We start from the raw sequence: 21,310 nt of genomic DNA on the forward strand, positions 1-21,310 counted from the left end.
GCAAAGGTTGACTGGTCACCTTTGTCACTGCTGCATTTGTATATTACACAGGTACTAATGAGGCAAAATCTTTGCAGAGGCTGTTAGTATATACGAGAATGTCAAAATAATAAAGTATCATAAAATATACCGCATTACGCTGCAGTCTTTTTTTTGCTTCATATTTTAATCAACACTGTGACATAATTTTGTCCTCCATTGCTACATAATTCCAGTGGCCCCAGAGCAGGCAGCAGATGTTTAAAGTGCTTATGCATGAAGCAGAGAAACCGTGAAGTTTGCAAACTTAGTTTTGTGTGTGTGCAAATCCTGGATTGGCGATCCCCAGTGAATTGCTCTACTACTGCTGAAAAATGGCAATGGGGATTCCAATGGGTGAGGAGGGCTGGCCTCAAGCGTCTTGTGACAGAGTCAATATCGCTCTAGGGTGTGCTGCTTCAAATGCCTGCCTGCAAAACTGGAGCTGAACTTAAGTATGGATTGTGGTGGACAGGCCTTCAAGGTTAACACACATTTGCCACCGCAAGGGTCAACCTACTGGTGCAAAGATACCAGGGCTTCTAAGGTCTGTCGGGGCCTTCTAAGGTGTAGCATGGGAATGTGTTCTGTCAGGAGAGTGTTCTGGTGGACTGGTCATGAAGGCTGAACCTGGTTCTCCATTTCCAAATTTGGCAGCTCTAGCCAGAGTGCCACATCCTCTCCCCCACTGAACATTATACTGCCCCACTGACAACCCAATTGTATCGCGACTCAATTCAAATTATGTACTAGACAAGAGTAATATCCTGCCTGAAGAAATAAGCATTGAAAATGCAATAGGTCTCGCCTTTGATGAAGTTAAAGCCATTTGCTTTGCTAATGGTATTGTATAGCAAAGCAAATGGCTTTAACTTAATGAAAGGCACGACCTATTGCATTTTTAATGCTTGTTTCAAAGTGCACTGTCACTCATCCAAGGTCCATAGCGCTGTAGCAAAAACTTTACAATGAATAAATGGGATGTTATTTTTCATCTGCTTTAAGAAAATACCACTAGAGGCTGCACAAACACACATTTTACTCTGTGGCTGTATATTGACAACAGAGATGGGGCTGTTGGCTTCTTAGTTATAAACTGCTAGGGTTATCTTTCCCCCGAGTTTATAGAAGCTATGTGGCCTTTAATTAAGAAGGACCGTTGCGCCTAACAACCCCGAGTCCCTCCTGGAGGTGGTAATTGGCCCAGGAGAGCCCCACAGAGTCTCCTGTGAAGCCGAGGGCTGAGGAATGTCCGTATTCCGCAGCCCCTTTAACCTCTGGACCGGAGCGCGCATCTGACTGCTGCCAGCGTAAAACTAGAACACATTTTTGGGTTTAATTCTGGTATTTATTAGGCTACTTCAGTTTTATATAATGTTTTCTCGGTTACATATAAAGTGACAAATGGTTATAACACTTTTTTAATTATTACTTATGACTTTTAAACATGCTGCGCAACATTCACAATGCTCTGCAACACATATTAAAAATGTTAACAAAGCCAATAGCTCTCTAAACACTTATGAGTCCCCAAAGGCAAGACCTATTGGCTATGTCAATGCTTGTTTTATTTTGAGAGGGAGAGTACCGGCGCTTCTCAAGACAGACGTAATACTTTTAATTGGAGAGTTCCGGCACTTCTCAGAAACAAGCAGGTACTCTGGTACAGGTAAGTACCTGCACTTCAGTTTTTCCATTTCTAGCACTGCCCTTTACATCTTTTGAAGGGCGGATAAAAATTCTTCTGCTGCTAGTCCAGATATAAACAACCTAAATTTAAATCTATTTTCCCCCAGCTCTCTCTTTGTATGCAGGGCCCACACTGTAAAACTCATTTCATACATTTTATGGTAATTAATTCCCGCGTGTCAAACAAATGCAATGAATCTGTTTTAGACAACTCTTGTAACTTGTTTCTTGATGTAAATATACTTATCCTCTTTCCAGACATGTAATGTGCAAAGCACTTTAGGATCTCTTCGGGTAATAGCGTTATGCAAAAAAAAACTAGTAAACCAAAAATAAATACATTAAATAAATACATATAAAAAAATACCTGAAATCTCTCCCTCCTGACGCAATGCCTTCCTCTGCAATAAGCTGCCTCTTATTGTAATTGTATTTATATGACCTTGGCTTCGTGCCCACCTCTTATAAAAGTTCTAGGAAAGTGCCTCCCTTTTGTGCTTTGGGTCGTACCTCCCTCAACAACACCCACACATGTTTTAAGGGCGTGCCCCTTATCACTGCAACTGATATCTCTTTCCCATTCAACGTAGTCCTCCCGCCCCCTCCCAACCCCGACCGCCCAGAACTCCTGCCCAAAGAGGCACCAGTTGCATACATGGCAACATTACCTCTCAACGTTTTCCCATGTTGCAGTGCTGAGCACCTCCTATACCCCCTGATGCCCCCCCACACACACACTCGCATTCATTCAGTCAGTTTTCCACTCTTTAGTTTTCTGACATCTCCGTCCCCTGCCCTCATTAACACATGCACACAAGTACAAGCAGTGTGCCCATCTCGTGATTTTTAGCAGCATGGCCCTCTCAGACGTTCCTGGACTCCTTGACATCAAGGCCCACGGCCCTCCCAACTTGTGGCATTGGCAAGGTGCCATCTTTTAAAAGGTATCTGACTCCCTTACACCTGGCCCAGAGTCCTCTTCTCACACGAGTTCTGGAGTTGGTGGAGGGGGGAAGTGCGGTGCCCCTTTTACTCATAATGTGCTCCTTGTACACTCCTCTTCTGGCAGTGCGCCCCTCTGTTATGCTAAACAGCTTCCGCCCCTCCTCCATGCCCACACACGATTGTGACAATATATGTGCTCATTACTTTTAAAGTTCTCAGGCCCCTCCACACACACACGTTCTGCTTTTTGCAGTTTTATATAGCACAAACTCAACTCAAAGGCATTGGAGCGCGTCACATGGGCACCAGCTACAGTACACAAGGACACATTCATGTTTTGCAGGCAAGGGGAGATTAAGTGATTTGCCCAGAATCACAGGATGTTGAGTTTATGCCGAGACGCGCATCTGGCTCTCCAGCTCCAAAGTCAGCAACCCTGGCAATGACGCCAGTTCTGGCAGTGTGCCCCTTACCACACAGGAGTTATTAAAGTGTGCCACACAAACATACACACGCACAGTTACTGGTGAAAAGTCCTTTTTTTGCACCGCTGCACTCCCTGCCCCCATACCTCATCACACTAGCCCTGTCAGCGTGTCCGTCCCTATTCTTTTCCCTCCCTCGCTACCCACTTGCACACACACACACACTTTGTGGCACTATAACCCTGCACTCCATGTGCCTCTTCAACCCTCCTGACACCTGTCCTGGCTGCGTCCCTCTTCAGTTCCCTTTCTGCCTCATTTTGCACTCTACACACGAGTTGTGACACTTCTCCAGCACGCACGCCACTCTGTACTGCACTTCAGCAATTCATGCCCTCCCTCTTCAGCTCCACCGCTGCCTGCCCCACTCCACACACACGCACACACCAGTTCTACCACTGTACTCCAGCCCTCGCTGCCCCTTCCTTTATTCCCAAACACACCGGTGGCGGCAGAGCGCCCCTCTCCAGCGCTCCTGGTTACGGTCCCCCTCACGCACACACAGGTATCAGTCCTGGCAGCTCGCCCCTCTCTCTTCACACACACACACCGTCCCTCTTCTGCTCCACTGCTGCCTGCCCCACTCCACGCACATGCACACACAGTTCTGCCACTGTACTCCAGCCTGGCTGCCCCTTCCTTTATTCCCACACACACCGGTGGCGGCAGAGCACCCCTCTCCAGCGCTCCTGCCCTCCCCCTCCTCCCTGCCCCCTCACACACACAGACATCAGTCCTGGCAGCTTGCCCCTTGCTCTCCTGCTCCCTGCGCCGGTGGGCCGCCGGGCGCGCAGGCTGGGAGCTGCAGTGTTGTGTTTCTCTGGCTGGGCTCGGTGGCTGCCCGCTTCCTGCCTGGCTGACACAGCGCTTCGCCGCGGCAATGCTTCCAGACAGGAGCTAGGGCTCCTCTGCCTGCTTTGCAGCCGCCGACGCGGGAGGGAGACACGTATTTTTTTTACTGCAAATGAGTGTATCCGCATATTTAGCTTCCATGCTTCCCAGGTCGGTAAACGGAGCATCGGTAGATTAGACAGTAGTAACTTACAACACTTGTCTGGTTTGCGGAATTAAACGCGATTGCAAAACAGGTTATAACGACCAGTCTGTGTAAAGCCCAAGTTACCGCCACATGTGCATCAACAGTTGCATATAGGCTTTTGCTCTCACTGACCCATGCAAGACATTACTTTCACCTACCAGTGCTAACAAGGCAACCGCGAGCAGGCAAACAGCGTGCGTGCCGCGTGCACGCAGACAGGGAGGGAGAGAGCAGCTGAGCCGTACGCGTGTGCACATCTCCTGTCCTCGCACGCCTGCTGTCTTTTATGCTAATGTCTTCAGCCGTAGGCGTGCACATGTCCTGTCTTCTGGGCGCGTGCACATGTCCTGTCCCCCTTTGCCCACTAAACCGACAACAATAGGTCTCGCCAAGGCGAGCAACGCATGCGCAGTGTCGCTAGGCGAGACCTAAAAAGGTAATAACATCTTAGAAAAAGCAAACAATCATAGGGAATGCAAGGATAAGTAAAGCATGTGAAATCTAAGCAGGTACAACATGGTTACCTTAATGCTTTTACACTCATTATTCATAAAATCAGTGAGTGCTTTTGCCTCAAAAGTTCAGGACATGACTACAGGGCCCGGAAGGGACCTGCTCCAATGTCCATTGCATATATCCTTACAAAACGTAAGGAGTTTGGTTTAAAAACACCCAATCCCTGAACACAGAGCCACCATACACATTTTATAAGCTAAAATATTTAAAACAGTTGAAAGGATCACATTAAACGTTTTCCACTCACCCATCAACCAGGTATTGCAATCCCTCTAGGAATGGTGCACTTCCTAACCCTGGGAAAACAATGTTATTCAAAGAAATAAGATAAAAAGAAAGTAGCGCTTAACTGGCAAACTATGTAAAGTGGTGCTAATGTGTGTGGGTGTGAATAACACCAATATGGCCTGTCTGCGAGCACTCTATTACTTTATTTAGTTATTTATTTTTCCTCTTTTGATCCTTTTTTTTCTCTTGGTCAGGAGGAATAGTATAAGGTCAGAAAACTTTTGGATCCATTTCACAGCGTCTTTTTTCCTTCTCTGCCCGTCTCAGAGCGGCCGAGCCTTATCCATAGGCATTGGCTATTTCTGTGGAGGGTGCAGCATAACAAAGGGCAGGTGGCCTCTGTGACTGGAGGAAGGTCACAGGGCAAATGCAGGGCCATTATAGGAAGCCTTTTCTTGCGCTAAAGGCCCTGCTAATCTCGGAAGGGAGAGGGGAAATTATTTTGTTTCCTCGTCCTCCCACCCTTGTCCCCCCCACTCCAAAATCTGGGGGGTATTTATCTCCCACGTCCCCCACACTTCCTACGCCCATGATTGTCAATGTTTTCCAGACGCCAGGGGAGACATCTTTCACTGCACCACCAGTGATTCGCGCAATAACCACTCCACGCTGGATAGCTAGCGTAAAAGGCCATTTATTAGGACAGGGTTGACACCAAATATACAACATAACATCAACAACCCCAAACAATCCCCCCCAACCTCATGTCTTCCATTCCTCCATTCACTCCCACACTCCAACTACTCACTCCCACATCACCCAGCGACCTCTTCACTTATCCCATTCGCTTCGTCACTTCTCTTTCCAACCTCTTCCAGCATCTCCAGCCATCGCACTCCAGCATGATGTACCCCCACCTTGCACCTGTATCCCCCTCCCTGGAAGGGTGAGTATGCCGTCATGGACTCCTCCCCCCCCCCTCCCAAATACCGCCAACACGCCACTTCAACCCGTCCTAAACTGGCACGCTGTAACCAATACCCCCTCTTCCCACTCCTGAAGCAAGTAGGGTGGGCGGGTGGTCAAAACTTTTCCTAACACCCCTAACCTGACGGCGCTGGGAGGCAGGAAGGTAAAGAGCTTCCTCCCCTGCCCCCTTTTATGCCTGCCTAAATCAGACACCCTCCCACTAGCTAACCCCACCCTGTCCTGTGGCCTCGCGCGAATACCCCGGGGGAAGACTGGTCTGCCGACCTTGCTTCCTCCGGGGCCTGCATCCCTCAATAACCACTCCACGCTGGATAGCTAGCGTAAAAGGCCATTTATTAGGACAGGGTTGACACCAAATATGCAACATAACATCAACAACCCCAAACAATCCCCCCCAACCTCATGTCTTCCATTCCTCCATTCACTCCCACACTCCAACTACTCCCCCCCCTCCCAAATACCGCCAACCAGGAAACCCCCGGAGGGCGGTTACCTGCCCCACCCAGGTCAAGTGCACCTTTCACCCTCAAATCCGCCTGCACCAAATCGACTCATTCCACAACTCACTGATGACATCCCTCAGTTCCATCATGTAATACGCGTTACCCATGTGTGAAAGGTGCACCCCATCATCTCGAAAAAGAAGAGGCTCCTCGAGCCGTATCCCCCTGTGAGAAATCACTTTGATCCCAGCATTGCCACAGAAAACTCTCATAGCCCTATTCAGCTTACGGCGAGCCCTCTCAACCGCTGCGGGCTTCAATGCTCCCCGCCAAATCCGGCGCGGTATGAATTCAGTCCACACAATACAGGCGCCAGCCAGATTGTAACGCATCGCTTCCAAGTCCCTTTGCATCAGATGTAGTAATGACACCCCGTTTTGCTTCACCAAGTCATTTTCCCCCAAATGAATCACGATCAGATCCGGGCATCCCCTCTGCGATACTTTTTTGGTCAGCCAGGGCAACAGAGCCCCCCAGCGCATCCCGCTCTTGCCCCACCAGTGTACTTCATGATGACTGCTCCGCAGGCCGAGGCCACGGCCGTAAACCTGTCTGTCCGCGTATTTGGACGCCCAGTGTACAAAGGAATGTCCCACAATCCAGGTAACAGTCTTGGCTCCCGGCCCCGCAACACAACCTACGAAAGAAACATAGATTAGAACAACGAGACCAAACCGTTCCTTCACCACAGCACCATGACCGCCGCCGCCGCTTGCGCCTGCCCTCATTTACGCACATAGCGTTCGCCGCAGCGCGACCTCCACCTCCCGATCTGCCTATTTTCCTCCCCAGACCACCCCAGACGCACAGCCGCTGTCGCCGAGCCGATGCGAAAAGAATGTGTCTCATACCTTGCCGGGTCCCTGCCTACCCGCCTCAAAGCCATGCGCAACACCACCAGCAGCTGAAAAGCTGTCACCCGCCTCTTAGAGGCGCGGCAAAATATTTCTCCCCGTCCAGCCGTCGCCTGCCGACAGAAGTCTCCATTCCTGCACTGGGCAGACCCCCCCACAAGCATTCTTCCCCAACCATACCCACTTACCCCTCCCCGCCTGGTCCGTTTTTGAACGACCCAACCATATACCAAGACGTGCCTCCTCCAGTCTCACGTCCTCGAACAACCTGAAAGCGGACCCCCTAGACCCGACCAGTTCCGACACCCGAAAAGCCCCGAAGAGCATCCAAACCATGCACAGCCTAAACAAGGCCAACTCTGACACATCATAACAACAATGCGGCAACGCCACCAGCACTTCTTCCAACAACTCAAACGTAATGGCCTCCCTAAGGGCCCCCCCCCCCCAACTTCCCCTTTCACCATCCCCCAACCTTTCAACATCCTGCTCAGCAACTCGCTTCTCGCTGGATCAAAATCAAAATGCAGCGAGCTATAGAAAGAAATCCCCGCCAGCTTCCCTGCAATCGTGACCTGTGACAGCCCTCTATCCATGCAACTCAACACAAATTGCACGACCCCCCCGTTCACAGCTACTCTGAGACAGCCGCCCAGACACGCCGTCCCAACCCATAAAAGCGCCAAACTCATACCATGCCAACCGGTAGGAGCGCCAAGTGGAATCCGCTACCGACCTCTCTACCAAGTCCACTACTCTCACTCCCCCCAATCCCAGATACCCTCCGGCACCTTGGCCTTGCAAGCCTCTGCTCCCGGCGCCAGCCTCCTAAAACGCTTCCACTGCGAACAAGACAATGCATCCGCAATGTCATTGCTTGCACCTGGAACATGTTGCGTGCGAAAAAGCACATTAAATCGCAGACATAGCAACATAAAACTTCGAAGCAAGCGCAGCACTCGCAGGTCCCTTGCTTTTTGATAGTTCACCAGATCCACCACCGTCTTGTTATCCACATGAAACAGAACCGACCTATTCTGGAATTCCCTGCCCCACACCTCCAGTGCGACCAGCAAAGGAAAAAACTCCAGGAACGCAATACTCCTGCCCTGCTTCACCCAATGTTCTGGCCACGGCTCGGCGCACCACCGCCCGTCCCAGAAAATGCCAAACCCTGCCGCCCCAGCCGCGTCAGAAAACAACTGCACCTGCCACACCATCCTGTCATCCGTGAAGTTCAAGGACACACCATTGAAATCCGCCAAGAAACAATTCCAGATCCGCAAATCTGCCCTCACCCCCAACGAGATCCGCACCCGATGATGTGGCAGCACCGCCCCAGACATGGACATACCAAGACGTCGGCAAAACGTCCTTCCTGCCCTCACCACGCGACACGCAAAGTTCAACAACCCCAACAGGCGCTGTACCTCTCGCAACGCAATCCTCCGCTCCCCCCTCACGTGCAGCAAAAGTTCTTGAATCTCCCCCACCTTCTGTTCCGGCAACCGTGCCGACCAAGCCACGGAGTCCAGTTCGATGCCCAGGACAGTCAGACAACAGCTGGGCCCAGCCGTCTTTTCCGGCGCCAATGGAACCTCAAAGTCCTGGGCCAGTCGCTGAAACTGCCCCAGTGCCTCTGCACATTCCCCCGTCTTCCCCCCTTCCAATGAACAAAAAATCGTCCAAATAGTGAGACACCAGCCGGTGCCCACTTCTATCCGTGAAGGCCCATTGCAGGAAGGAACTGAACGTTTCAAAAAATGCACACGAAATCGCACAGCCCATCGGCAAAACTCTGTCCACAAAGATGGCACCCCCAAACTGCATACTTAGCAATGAGAAGCCCGCCGGATGAATTGGAAGGAGGCGAAACGCAGATTTAATGTCACACTTCGCTAATTCTGCTCCCCGGCCACCCGCACGAACCAAACCGATCGCATCATCCACCGAGGAATACAAGACCCTAGAATCTTCCGCCGCAATGAAATCGTTCACAGAGGCCCCCTCCGGCCAGGACAAATGATGGATCAAACGAAACTCCCCCTGCTCTTTCTTGGGTACCACCCCCAACGGAGAAATGATGAGATCCGGCACCGGCCACGAAGCAAAGGGGCCCGCAATTCTACCCTCCAACACCTCCTTCCGCAACTTAGCTTCCACCACCTCCGGCAATTCCCTCGCAGACTTCAAGTTTTCCGCCCACCTCCGTTCCCTAGGACCCTGATACCCCTCCGAAAACCCCCAGAAAAGCTTCAGCGCCACTTCCTTGTCAGGGTACCTAGAGAGCCATGGATCCATGGCTCCCACATCAACCGGCGTAGGAGTCCTTTGGTCCAGCCTGCCCCTGTCCTTTCGTGATCCGCCACTGCTCGGAGGGAGTGGCCAACGTGTAACATTGTGTGACCGGGTGCCCCCCATCGCACTTGGAACACTTGTGCTTGAATTTGCACGGGTAACGGGTGCAATAGCCCTTATTGAAGTTCCAACATGCCCCAACGGTAACTCCCCCAGGTTTAGATGACTGTCCAGACGTCCCTGTAGGCCCATTCTGCCCTCCCCCTGAACCACCAGAACCTCTGTGCCCCCCCGCCCCAGACTGGGCGGGACGCGACTGAAACGGCTGATAAGAAACCGGGAGACCACTAGCCGTATGCGTGGACACCGCCGACTGCGTGGAAGACATCCATTGAACGCATAGCTCCTGATCCACTTCCCCCCAAGGCTTGTCCGGATTAACGCTAATCCGCGCCCGAAACTCCTCGTCGTAACTTAACCATGCAAAGCCCCCGAAATGCATCTGAGCTTTGCGAATAATGTCCATATATTTCAGGAGCGCAATCGCCCTCTCCTGGTGTTTCTCTCAATAGATACTCGTGTAAATCAAAAAAGCGGACGTCCAATTCTCCATATTAACCGGCACCCTCGGCCGCCTGGTCAATTCCCATTCCTCTTCCTTCGAACCCTCCTTAGCCTGAATTTCCCTGTGCAACAGCTTGAAAACATCTACATACTCATGCTTCCAAATGCGGGACCGCGTCTTCTCCGATAAATGTGACCCCAACGGCATAGCCAGGCCCATATACGGTAATTTCTTCCGATGCTTGTCCCCAGATTCCTCTTTCCCCTCCGGGTCCCCTGGCTTATCCATCTGAACTCCAGCACCCACCAGGTGCTTCCCCCCGCCAACTGCCTCCACCGCCTTGGCCGGTGCACCCCCATCCCGCACAGACCCTTCCCCCACCCCCACAGACAGGCATGCTTTCTTCCGCCCTTTAGCTCCCTCGCCCCACGCATCCCACCATGCCTTCTCACCTGTCAGTTTCGGGGGCACCGCCCGGTCCTTCCCTCCTGCGACCGCAGACTAAAGGCTCTCCCTCCGGGTCCCGCTACTGCTGGCCCGCGGCGCCTGTAAAACACCAATCCTTCCGGTTGCCGCCTTCTCCCGTCCCCACGCACTTCGCCCTCCTCCAACTCCTCACTGTCCGAGTCATAATCCAGTTGCTCCTCATGCTCCACCTCAGCATACTCCTTCCGCACCTCACTCACTACCCGCTTCGCACCTTTCCCTTTCATACCAGACACAAACTCACACTCCGGTGCCGACGATGCCCGCTACCTTGATGGAGGGCAGGCTGCTGCGGACCCCCCTGCTGCTTCGCCCCGGCGTTTGGAGGCCGCTTGCGCCCTGCCGACCCACCCCAGCCAGCTTCCACCGCTGGCTTGCACCCCGCCCCCCCCCTACCCCCCCGGACTGTCAAAGCCCGGGAAGCCCCAGCGCCGTCAGGCCCCTGCACCACTGCAGTCCCTACCTCGTCCACCCAAACCCAGCGGCCTCATGCCCTAGCCCCTCGGTCCTGCTCACTCTCCGTCCCAGCGTCAATGCGGCACACCGGCGTTACCTCCCCACCCAGCGCACCCCCCTAGCCCGTCTCCCTGGCCGCACAGAGCGCCTGCCACCACAATTAGGTGTCTTCAATAATCTGCCGCTGTTCCCGAATCCGCTCCTCCAGAGACATAGCGTCCCATCGTTCCGCCTATCGCCCACTGGGCTAAAGAACGGTGATGGATTAAACCCAGATCAGTTGACTGGGGGTGAGTGCTTGCAATGTTCAACACTCCGTCCATCATTTCCTTTGGTTTTGCTTTGTTCGCCATAAGTTGGCAGGGTATGCTCAGACGTGAGTCCCTTGCTCACTTTGCCACTGGATTCAAGCAAGCCTGGCTGAAGACGGCTGAAATGCCAGAAACCGGTCCTAGGAAGCTTGTTTCCGGTCCAGGGAAGATATGGCTAGGCAGTTCGGGCTGGACTGTTCCCATGAGGCACAGGGTCAGACTGATTTGCATATGGCCACGTCTGAACTGGGGTGGCAGAGTGGGCTAAAGAACGGTGATGGATTAAACCCAGATCAGTTGACTCTGGGTGAGTGCTTGCAATGTTCAACACTCCGTCCATCATTTCCTTTGGTTTTGCTCTCCCATTAAATGACCATGAGCATTTAAATATGCAAAATCACGTTAAGCTTGGCCCATTTGGCTCAACCCCTTTGTATTTGTATTTACAAAGCGCAACATTCATCCCAAGGGACATCACAGAGCTAGGATAAAGGAAAACTGTTTAGAGTGGGAAGTAGTACATGCTAAGTACATCAGATTTGGAGCCCGAATCAGAATGAGTCCCTACTTGAAACCTGAAAAGAACCACGTATTCAATTTCTTTCTGAACCTAGCGTGATGTTCCATGAGACAAAGCTCTAATGGGAGGTTGTTCCAGTGGATAGCTGCCAGGTAGGTAAAGGAGCGACCCCCCCCATCCTGACCCTTTTGATACGTGGAATTTTGACCAGAGCGAGGCTGCCGGACCAAAGGTCACGAGCGGGAACATAAAATTCCAATGTATCCTGCAGTATTCTAGGGCCAAGTTTATATAATGCTCGATGCGCATGGCAAAGGAGTTTAAACTTGGCTCTTTGTCTGATAGGCGGCCAGTGTAGATCTTTCAAACAAGCCGAGGCCAAGCTATACTTAGTTTTGTTGCGAACCATTTGTCTGCAGCATTCTGCACAACCTGGAGTCGTGAAAAAGATAGTCTGCAATGCCAACATAAAGCACGTTCCCGCAATTAGGTTGTTAGTCAGTAGGGCCTGGGTAATGGTTTTCCTGCAATTCAAAGGGATCCACTTCAAATGTCTCCTGAGTAGTTTGAGTGTAGCAAAACCTTTGCCACAAAGAGCTCGGACCTGTTTCTGCATGTTTGGTGCATTATCTACCAGGATTCCCAGATTTCTCACCACACGTTTGAGCATGGGGTAGTGCCCAATGACTGGGGCCACCAGGTTGTGTCCCAGACTGAAGATGCAGCACCGAAAAGCAATATTTCAGATTTGTCTGCCTTTGATTTGCAGCAGTGGGCTGACATCCAGTCTGCAGTTTCTGTGAGGCAGTGGCTCAGATTGCTCTTGATGGTGTCATAGTTCTCCTCAAACGTAATCAGCAACTGGGTATCGTCAGCCTATGACCAAATGTTAAAATTCCATTTCCTACCAATTGTAGTTAGGGGGGGGAAACGTACACATTAAATAGGGATGGACTGAGGAAGGCTCCCTGTGGAACACCACATTTGATGATTTTGGAGTTGGAGTAGAAGGAGCCCATTTGTACTGATTGGGTTCTATTCAGCAGAAAAGAGTTGAACCACTGAAGACTTTTGGAATGAAGCCCTTTATAATGTAAAGTTCTAAGCAGTTGATCATTTAAAACAGTATCATATGCCTACAGGTCCAAAAGTATCAAGGCAGCAGCTTTACCCTGGTCTAACAAATGTCCGATGTTATCTAACATGGCCAGCAGGGTTGCTTCGGTGCTGTTGGAAGCCCTATATATAAAAATATGTGTGACTTAGGGGCAAAGAACTGGTATTAGACGAGAAAAGATAAAATGTGAACAGGGATCGAGAGGAGAACCCGATTTGACCTCAGACATAGTTTTAGCAACTTGCTCCGCCGTGAAAGACACAAAATTTCCTAAGTGAGAGTGGACACGAGGATGGATTTCCTGGGATTTCCAGTCAGTATCCTCAGGGGCGGGATGTTTATCAAATGTAGAGTAAATTTGGATGATTTTGTCGGAAAAGAAGTTACTAACATTCTCGCAGTTGTCTGCCGATGGGGTCAGAGTTTGTGCCAGGCCTACTGGATTACATAGTTCCCTCACAATTTTGAATAGTTCTTTGTTCAAGTTGCTATTAGCTTCTATTTGTTTCAGGAAATATGCTTTCTTTGCTTATTTAAGGGCTATTTAGTAGTTCTTAAATTCAGCTCTATAAGATGCACATTAGATTTCACATAAGTAGTATGCTATGGTCTTCCCGCCTTTAGCCACAGCTTACCAAAGGGCCCCCCAGCACATTTCTCAACGATTTTGGTAGCGCATTCTTGAAAGCGAAGAAAATGAGAATATCTCCACCGAACAAAGCAGCACTTGCATCATACAGAGGAAGTACCCTTGTTTGGTGGAGCTTCACCTCTTTGTAGTCTTATTGTTTTCTCAATAGGTATCACAGATTTCTGGATGAAGACTACCGAAACGCACACATGGTCTCTGTATGCTGTCCATTACGCAACTGTAGTGTAGAATATGCCCTGGTTATTACCCAATGAGGAAGCACTAACTAATTAACCAGTAGAAAGAACTTCTGTTGGGTAGACTTTTTCTTCAAAACTGTGAACTCTTGTTCAGTAAAGGGGCAGGTGAGATTTCGTTCTGGCCCAGTCTCTCAGAGAGCTACTTACACAGCCACAACAACACTCACACACCCATTCAGCCCCTCTCACATACAGACCCACACAGCCACTCACACACCCATAAAGCCACTAACACACCCACTCACAGACCCACACAGCCCTTTCACACACTCACTCACACACCCATAGAGTCACTCACACACCCACATAACCACTCACACACCCACCCTCAGACCCATACAGCCACTCATACTCTCACTTACAGATCCATAAAGCCACACTCACCAACTCACACCCATATAGCCAATCACACATCCACTCACAATGGTTACAGGTTACAGTAGGAAAATGCTATTTAAAAAAAACTAAAACGTTCATTAAAAACAAAGGATACAGAAACATTGTAGTTAGGAAATAGCATTAAAAACAAGCATTTGCAATGCAATAGATCTCGCATTTGCGAGACTTTGAGCTATTGGCATTCTAAATGGCAATGCCTTTTATTGATGTGTTTTGAAAACCTGCAGGTGGTGCAAAAACATGCACTTTGTACTTATAGTATTTGCTTATGAGAAGTAAGGCTGGCAGTAACTGCGCCTCTTTTACTGCCAGCCTTGCTTCTCCTAAGTAACGACTATAAGTACAAAGTGCGTGTTTTTGCACCGCCTGCAGGTTTTCAAAACACATAAATAAAAGGCATTGCCATTTACAATACCAGTAGCTCAAACTCACGCAAATGTGAGACCTATAGCATTGCAAATGCTTGTTAATTGATCTATGTGCTACACCACTGAACATTCTGTAACAGACAGTGCAGCGTTTTACACATAACGTGCTTAGTGCACATGATCACCTGCAGCACGCAGAGCTCTTTATAGAACAGGCAGGTGCCTGAGGTACATTTGAGACAAGATCACACAAAGCAGGATTTGATTAGAGCAGCGCTGAGGTCAAGTCGAGGTGGGAAGAAAGGTCTTTAGGTTCACAAGGTATCCTCAGGCATCGACTATTGTTTATGGAGGGAAGGAAAGTAAACAAAAATAAACAGGTATGAATACATTCTGGGCAAATAACTTAATGTCCAGGTGCTTAACAAAATGAATGTGTCCGTCTGTAACGCAACTGGTGCTGATATAAAGCGCTATAATACCTTTGGGTCGAGTTTATGCTATATAAAACAAAAATAAAAAATATCCTTGCTGCCATTCCTATCTGCCAATGGGTGAAAGAGTCGTTAAGATTCCTTAGTGGTGATACTCACTTGATGAAGAGCTGTTTGTAACCTCCTAATCACAGGTTCGAATCCGTCAAGGAGTGGATATATTAGGGCCAGCGGGTTACATAATTATAAGACCTATTGTTCTGGCAGGTAAGGATAGATTAGCCTTGATGTGTGCATTACAAATATGAAATATTATTATGCTTCATTGAAACACAGTGGCACCTGAGATCAGTGCTATGAAATTCCTGCGTGGTGTACAGCACTACACCAAAAAGCATTAATAAACAGAGCTCAGCATAGTACCTGCGTCTGGCACCCTCTGGGTGCGCTGCAGGAAGAAGTGAAGGGTGCTGGAGCTGCCTTGAGAGGCAGAGGGGTCTGTGGAAACAGTCTGTGCTTGTAAGTGGGGGGGCTTCCTCAGACAGACCGCCTTCCCCGGAGGCACTTCTGATATCACTGCCGCACTGATGCCTCCTTTGTGCCAAGCATTCCTTTGCTGTTTTCAGTGACCCCCACTCCACCCGAGCCCCTCCCTTCCAAGCACAGCTCTCAAACATTCCCTGCTATTTTAAGCAAAACAATTTAACATGAATACATTTAAAACTCGTTTATTGGTAAAAACCTGATGGATTTCAGGGACTTGCTTGTTGTTTTTATTAATCCTTGCTATAAACTAGTGCTGTGACTTCATCAACCGTAAAACGAACATTCACAAACAAAATACAAGTAACTTCTGGAGGTTTCGAGCAGGCAGCAGAGGATCTCAAAATCTGACTCGCGCTTCTTCCTTAAAACTTTATTGTGAATTTCCAAAGCCTTCCTTACCTCGAGGCCGGAAGGCCACGGGTGTTCAGGCGCTGTCCTGCAAGTCCACAGAGGTGTGCGCCCGGTGCCCGTACTAGTGCAGAGGTGCGCACGCTGTGCCCCTACCAGTGTAGAGGTGTGCGCCCGGTGCCCGTACTAGTGCAGAGGTGCGCACGCTGTGCCTCTACCAGTGCAGAGGTGTGCGCCCGGTGCCCGTACTAGTGCAGAGGTGCGCACGCTGTGCCCCTACCAGTGCAGAGGTGTGCGCCCGGTGCCTGTACTAGTGCAGAGGTGTGCACGCTGTGCCCCTACCAGTGCCGAGGTGTGCGCCCGGTGCCTGTACTAGTGCAGAGGCGCGCACGCTCTGCCCGTACTAGTGCAGGGGTTCGCACGATGTGCCCATTCAAAACTATTTTGCCAAAGCAATTGTTTTTTTACAAACAAATTTACTAAGGAATGTATCGCAATGGCAAATAAACAGAAGCGGTCAGAGGGGTTAAAGCGAAAAGCATTGCTACGGATAAGAGAGATGGCCTGAAAGACAATGCATTTAAGCTGCCACAAGGAACCCCAAACATGAGCAACACGCTTTCTGAGAGAGGTTCTGATGATAGGACCAGCTAAAGTAAAAAAACCTTCTGCCTCTGTCCGTGATGTGTGCAGGGGCTCCAGGGATGTCAGTGCTACCTATATCCAGGCAACAAAACAGCTGTGGTCACCTAGGAAAAGCGGGCAACGGCAAACTGCTGCCAATAGGCGCACGGGCGCCGATGTTAAATAAAGTTAAAGCATACATAAACAGAAAAACATGCCCGTCTCCTCCATAGAAGCACTCCTGAGCAAATATACATGAAGCGTGTGGTGCAGAGACATAAAAGTGAAAGCACGACGTCCATGAAGTGGGCACCGTGCTGAGCTACGAAAATACTGCACAGTGAAACCAAACACAGAGCGACTTGCGGGTGGTACTGTGTGGGGGGCCGACACACAGAGGGCGGGTGGTGGTGCGGGGGTGACGACGGAGAGGAAGATGACACAGACGTGCATCGAGCACTACCACAAGCATGAAGGAATGCAAAAAAACACACAAAAAAGAGTTCCCTATATAACAGATACTCTGTCTCAATCAATCAATCAAGAAATTTGCGCTACTCACCCGGAGGGTCTCAAGGCGCTTGGGGGGGGGGGGGGTTGGGGGTCCGCTACTGCTCGAACAGCCAGGTCTTGAGTTGCTTCCTGAAGGAGAGGTGGTCTTGGGTACGACGGAGGTGGATGGGGAGGGAGTTCCAAGTCTTGGCTGCCAGGTAGGAGAAGGATCTTCCTCCCATGGTGGCTCTTCGAATGCGTGGAACCGCGGCGAGGGCGTGACTGGTCGATCGCAGTTGGCGGGTGGGAGTGTAGAAGGTCAGGCGGTTGTTAAGGTACCTGGGGCCCAGGTCGTGAAGGGCCTTGTGTGCATGGGTGAGGAGACGGAACGTGATTCTCTTGCTGACGGGGAGCCAGTGCAGGTCTCTCAGGTGAACGGAGATGTGGCTGTGTCGGGGGATGTCCAGGATGAGTCGTGCGGAGGCGTTCTGGATGCGATGGAGTCTTTTCTGTAGTTTGGCTGTGGTTCCGGTGTAGAGGGTGTTACCGTAGTCCAGTCGGCTGGTGATGAGTGCTTGGGTGACCGTCTTCCTGGTTTCGGTGGGGATCCATCGGAAGATCTTTCGGAGCATGCGTAGGATGTTGAAACACGATGATGAGACGGCGTTGACTTGTCTGGTCATCCAGAGGGAGGAGTCCAGGATGAGGCCCAGGTTGCGTGCATGGTCCGTTGGTTTGGGTGCGCTGCCTAGGGCCGGGGGCCACCAGGAGTCGTCCCAGGCAGAGGGTGATGATCCAAGGACGAGGACTTCTGTCTTGTCTGAGTTCAGTTTCAGGCGGCTGTTCTTCATCCACTCGGCTACTTCTTTCATCCCTTCGTGTAGGTTGGTTCTGGCGGGGGCAGGGTCGTTGGTGAGGGAGAGGATCAGCTGGGTGTCGTCGGCGTAGGAGATGATGTTGAGGTTGTGTTGGCGTGCGATGGCTGCGAGGGGGCTCATGTAGACGTTGAAGAGGGTGGGGCTGAGTGATGATCCTTCTGGTACGCCGCAGATGACTTTGGTGGCCTCGGATCTGAACGGGGGGAGGCGGACTCTCTGGGTTCTTCCGGCGAGGAACGAGATGATCCACTCCAGTGCCTTCTCTTGTATACCGACGTTGCTGAGGCGTTGTACTAGGGTGCGGTGGCAGACAGTATCGAACGCTGCGGAGAGGTCCAGGAGGATGAGGGCCGCTGTTTCCCCGTTGTCGAGCAGGGTTCGGATGTCGTCAGTGGCTGCGATGAGGGTGGTCTCGGTGCTGTGGTTGGCTCGGAATCCGGACTGTGAGTGGTCGAGGGATCCGTTCGTCTCTAGGAAGGCGGCAAGCTGTCTGTTGACGGTCTTCTCAATGACTTTGGCAGGAAACGGGAGGAGCGAGATGGGGCGGTAGTTCTTGAGGTCGGTGGGGTCTGCTGAAGGTTTCTTCAAGAGGGCGCTGAGTTCGGCATGCTTCCAGCTTTCCGGGAAGGTGGCGGTGTTGAAGGAGCAGTTGATGATGTCCCGGAGATGGGGTGCGATGACGGAGTCGGCCTTGTTGAAGACGTGGTGGGGGCATGGGTCGGTTGGCGATCCGGAGTGGATGGTGTTCATCGTGCATATGGTGTCTTCGGTGCTGACCGGGGTCCAGGCGCGGAGGGTGATGGTGGGGGGCGTTGGTTCTGTGGTAGGGTGCGTGGACTGTTCGCCGAAGCTGTTGTGTATGTCTGCGATCTTGCTGTGGAAGAACGAGGCGAGTGAGTCGCAGAGGTCTTGTGAGGGAGTGATGTCGTTGTTTCCGGCGCTGGGGTTGGAGAGCTCTTTGATGATGCTGAAGAGTTCCTTGCTGTTGTGTGCGTTGTTGTCTAGTCGATCCTTGAATGCTGACTTCTTGGTGGTGTGGATCAGCTGGTGATGTTTGCGGGTGGCGTGCTTGAGGGCGGTCATTTTGTCTGTGGTCGGGTTTTTTCGCCAGGCTTTCTCGAGGGTGCGGCAGTTCTTCTTGGAGTTCTTGAGGTCGTCGTTGAACCAGGAGGCATTCTTGCTTCCGGGCCTGCTGGGATGGTTTTTCAGGGGTGCGAGGTCGTCAGCGCAGTTGGTGATCCACTGTGTGAGTATGTTGGCTGCTTGGTTGGGGTCCGTTGATCTGGCGGGAGCGTTCTGGTTCAGTGATGTGGTGAGCTGGTCGGTGGTGATCTTGTTCCAGCTCCTGCGGGGAACCTGTTGCGGGAGGTGGTAGGTCGTGGTCTTTCTGAAGCTGAAGTGGATGCAGCTGTGGTCTGTCCAGTGGAGTCCGGTGGAGTGGCTGAAGGAGATGTACTTGCTGGAGGAGAAGATTGGGTCGAGCGTGTGTCCGGCGTAGTGGGTGGGAGTGTTCACCAGTTACTTGAGTCCGAGGTTGTCCAGCAGGGTGGTGGTGTTGTTGTCATTGTTGTTCTCCAGGTGGAAGTTGAGGTCTCCTAGGAGAATGTAGTCGGCGGAGGGGAGGGCGTATGGGCTGATGAAGTTTGCGATGTCTTCGCTGAATTGTGTGCGGGGTCCTGGGGGTCTGTAGATGAGGGTGCCTCTGAGTGTGGTCTTGGGGTCGCTGTGTATCTGGAAGTGAAGGTGTTCGGCGGCTGTGAGGATATCGTCGGAGCTGGTCGTGATGCGGATGGTGTTCTTGTGGACGATGGCGATGCCTCCTCCTGTCTGGTTGACGCGGTCCCTTCGGGTGATCTTGTATCCGTCCGGGATGGCTATGGCGATGTCGGGCGCTGAGGAGGCGTTCATCCAGGTTTCCGTGAGGAAGGCGACGTCCGGAGATGTGGTGTCGAGCAGGTTCCATAGTTCCACGGCGTGTCTGTGGATGGAGCGGGTGTTGAGCAGGATGCACTTCAGGTGGTTGCAGTTGGTGCTCGGCTTGGCGGGTGCGGGTGCAGTGCAGGTCCGGATGCAGGAGAACTTGCAAGGTTGGCAGGTGAAGGGTCCGTGGGTGCGTCCCGGGGTGGCTCGGTGGCAGCCGAGGAGTCGGCCGGATTTGAGTGCACTGAGGGTGGCGGCGTCGTACATCCGGCGGGTGGGCTGGCATCTGCGGGGGCCAGGGGGTCTGGCGCTGGACGCGGTCCAGGCGCGAACGTGCGTAGACGGGCTTGCATTTGGCGCCAGGTAGGAGAAGGATCTTCCTCCCATGGTGGCTCTTCAAATGCATGGAACCGCGGCGAGGGCGTGACTGGTCGATCGCAGTTGGCGGGTGGGAGTGTAGAAGGTCAGGCGGTTGTTGAGGTACCTGGGGCCCAGGTCGTGGAGGGCCTTGTGTGCGTGGGTGAGGAGACGGAACGTGATTCTCTTGCTGACGGGGAGCCAGTGCAGGTCTCTCAGGTGAACGGAGATGTGGCTGTGTCGGGGGATGTCCAGGATGAGTCGTGAGGAGGCGTTCTGGATGCGTTGGAGTCTTTTCTGTAGTTTGGCTGTGGTTCCGGTGTAGAGGGTGTTACCGTAGTCCAGTCGGCTGGTGATGAGTGCTTGGGTGACCGTCTTCTTGGTTTCGGTGGGTATCCATCGGAAGATCTTTCGGAGCATGCGTAGGATGTTGAAACACGATGATGAGACGGCGTTGACTTGTCTGGTCATCGAGAGGGAGGAGTCCAGGATGAGGCCCAGGTTGCGTGCATGGTCCGTTGGTTTGGGTGCGCTGCCTAGGGCCGGGGGCCACCAGGAGTCGTCCCAGGCAGAGGGTGATGATCCAAGGACGAGGACTTCTGTCTTGTCTGAGTTCAGTTTCAGGCGGCTGTTCTTCATCCACTCGGCTACTTCTTTCATCCCTTCGTGAAGGTTGGTTCTGGCGGTGGCAGGGTCGTTGGTGAGGGAGAGGATCAGCTGGGTGTCGTCGGCGTAGGAGATGATGTTGAGGTTGTGTTGGCGTGCGATGACTGCGAGGGGGCTCATGTAGACGTTGAAGAGGGTGGGGCTGAGTGATGATCCTTGTGGTACGCCGCAGATGACTTCGGTGGCCTCGGATCTGAACGGGGGGAGGCGGACTCTCTGGGTTCTTCCGGCGAGGAACGAGATGATCCACTCCAGTGCCTTCTCTTGGATACCGACGTTGCTGAGGCGTTGTACTAGGGTGCGGTGGCAGACAGTATCGAACGCTGCGGAGAGGTCCAGGAGGATGAGGGCCGCTGTTTCCCCGTTG

At 51.8% G+C, this 21,310-nt stretch overlaps 1 protein-coding gene and 1 long non-coding RNA gene across 4 annotated transcripts in view; one reads left to right on the top strand and one right to left on the bottom strand.

Annotated features, from left to right (window-relative positions):
• The window catches only part of LOC146822744 (cytochrome c oxidase subunit 4 isoform 1, mitochondrial-like), a 342,020-nt gene that overhangs the window by 141,470 nt on the left and 179,240 nt on the right, over positions 1 to 21,310 (top strand). The gene's annotated exons all lie outside the window — the stretch shown is intronic.
• LOC146822745 (uncharacterized) overlaps positions 1 to 21,310 on the bottom strand; it is a 163,394-nt gene that overhangs the window by 17,018 nt on the left and 125,066 nt on the right. The gene's annotated exons all lie outside the window — the stretch shown is intronic.

This window comes from Triturus cristatus, chromosome 5_2 (genome assembly GCF_964204655.1).
Source record: "Triturus cristatus chromosome 5_2, aTriCri1.1, whole genome shotgun sequence".
Lineage (NCBI taxonomy): Eukaryota > Metazoa > Chordata > Amphibia > Caudata > Salamandridae > Triturus > Triturus cristatus.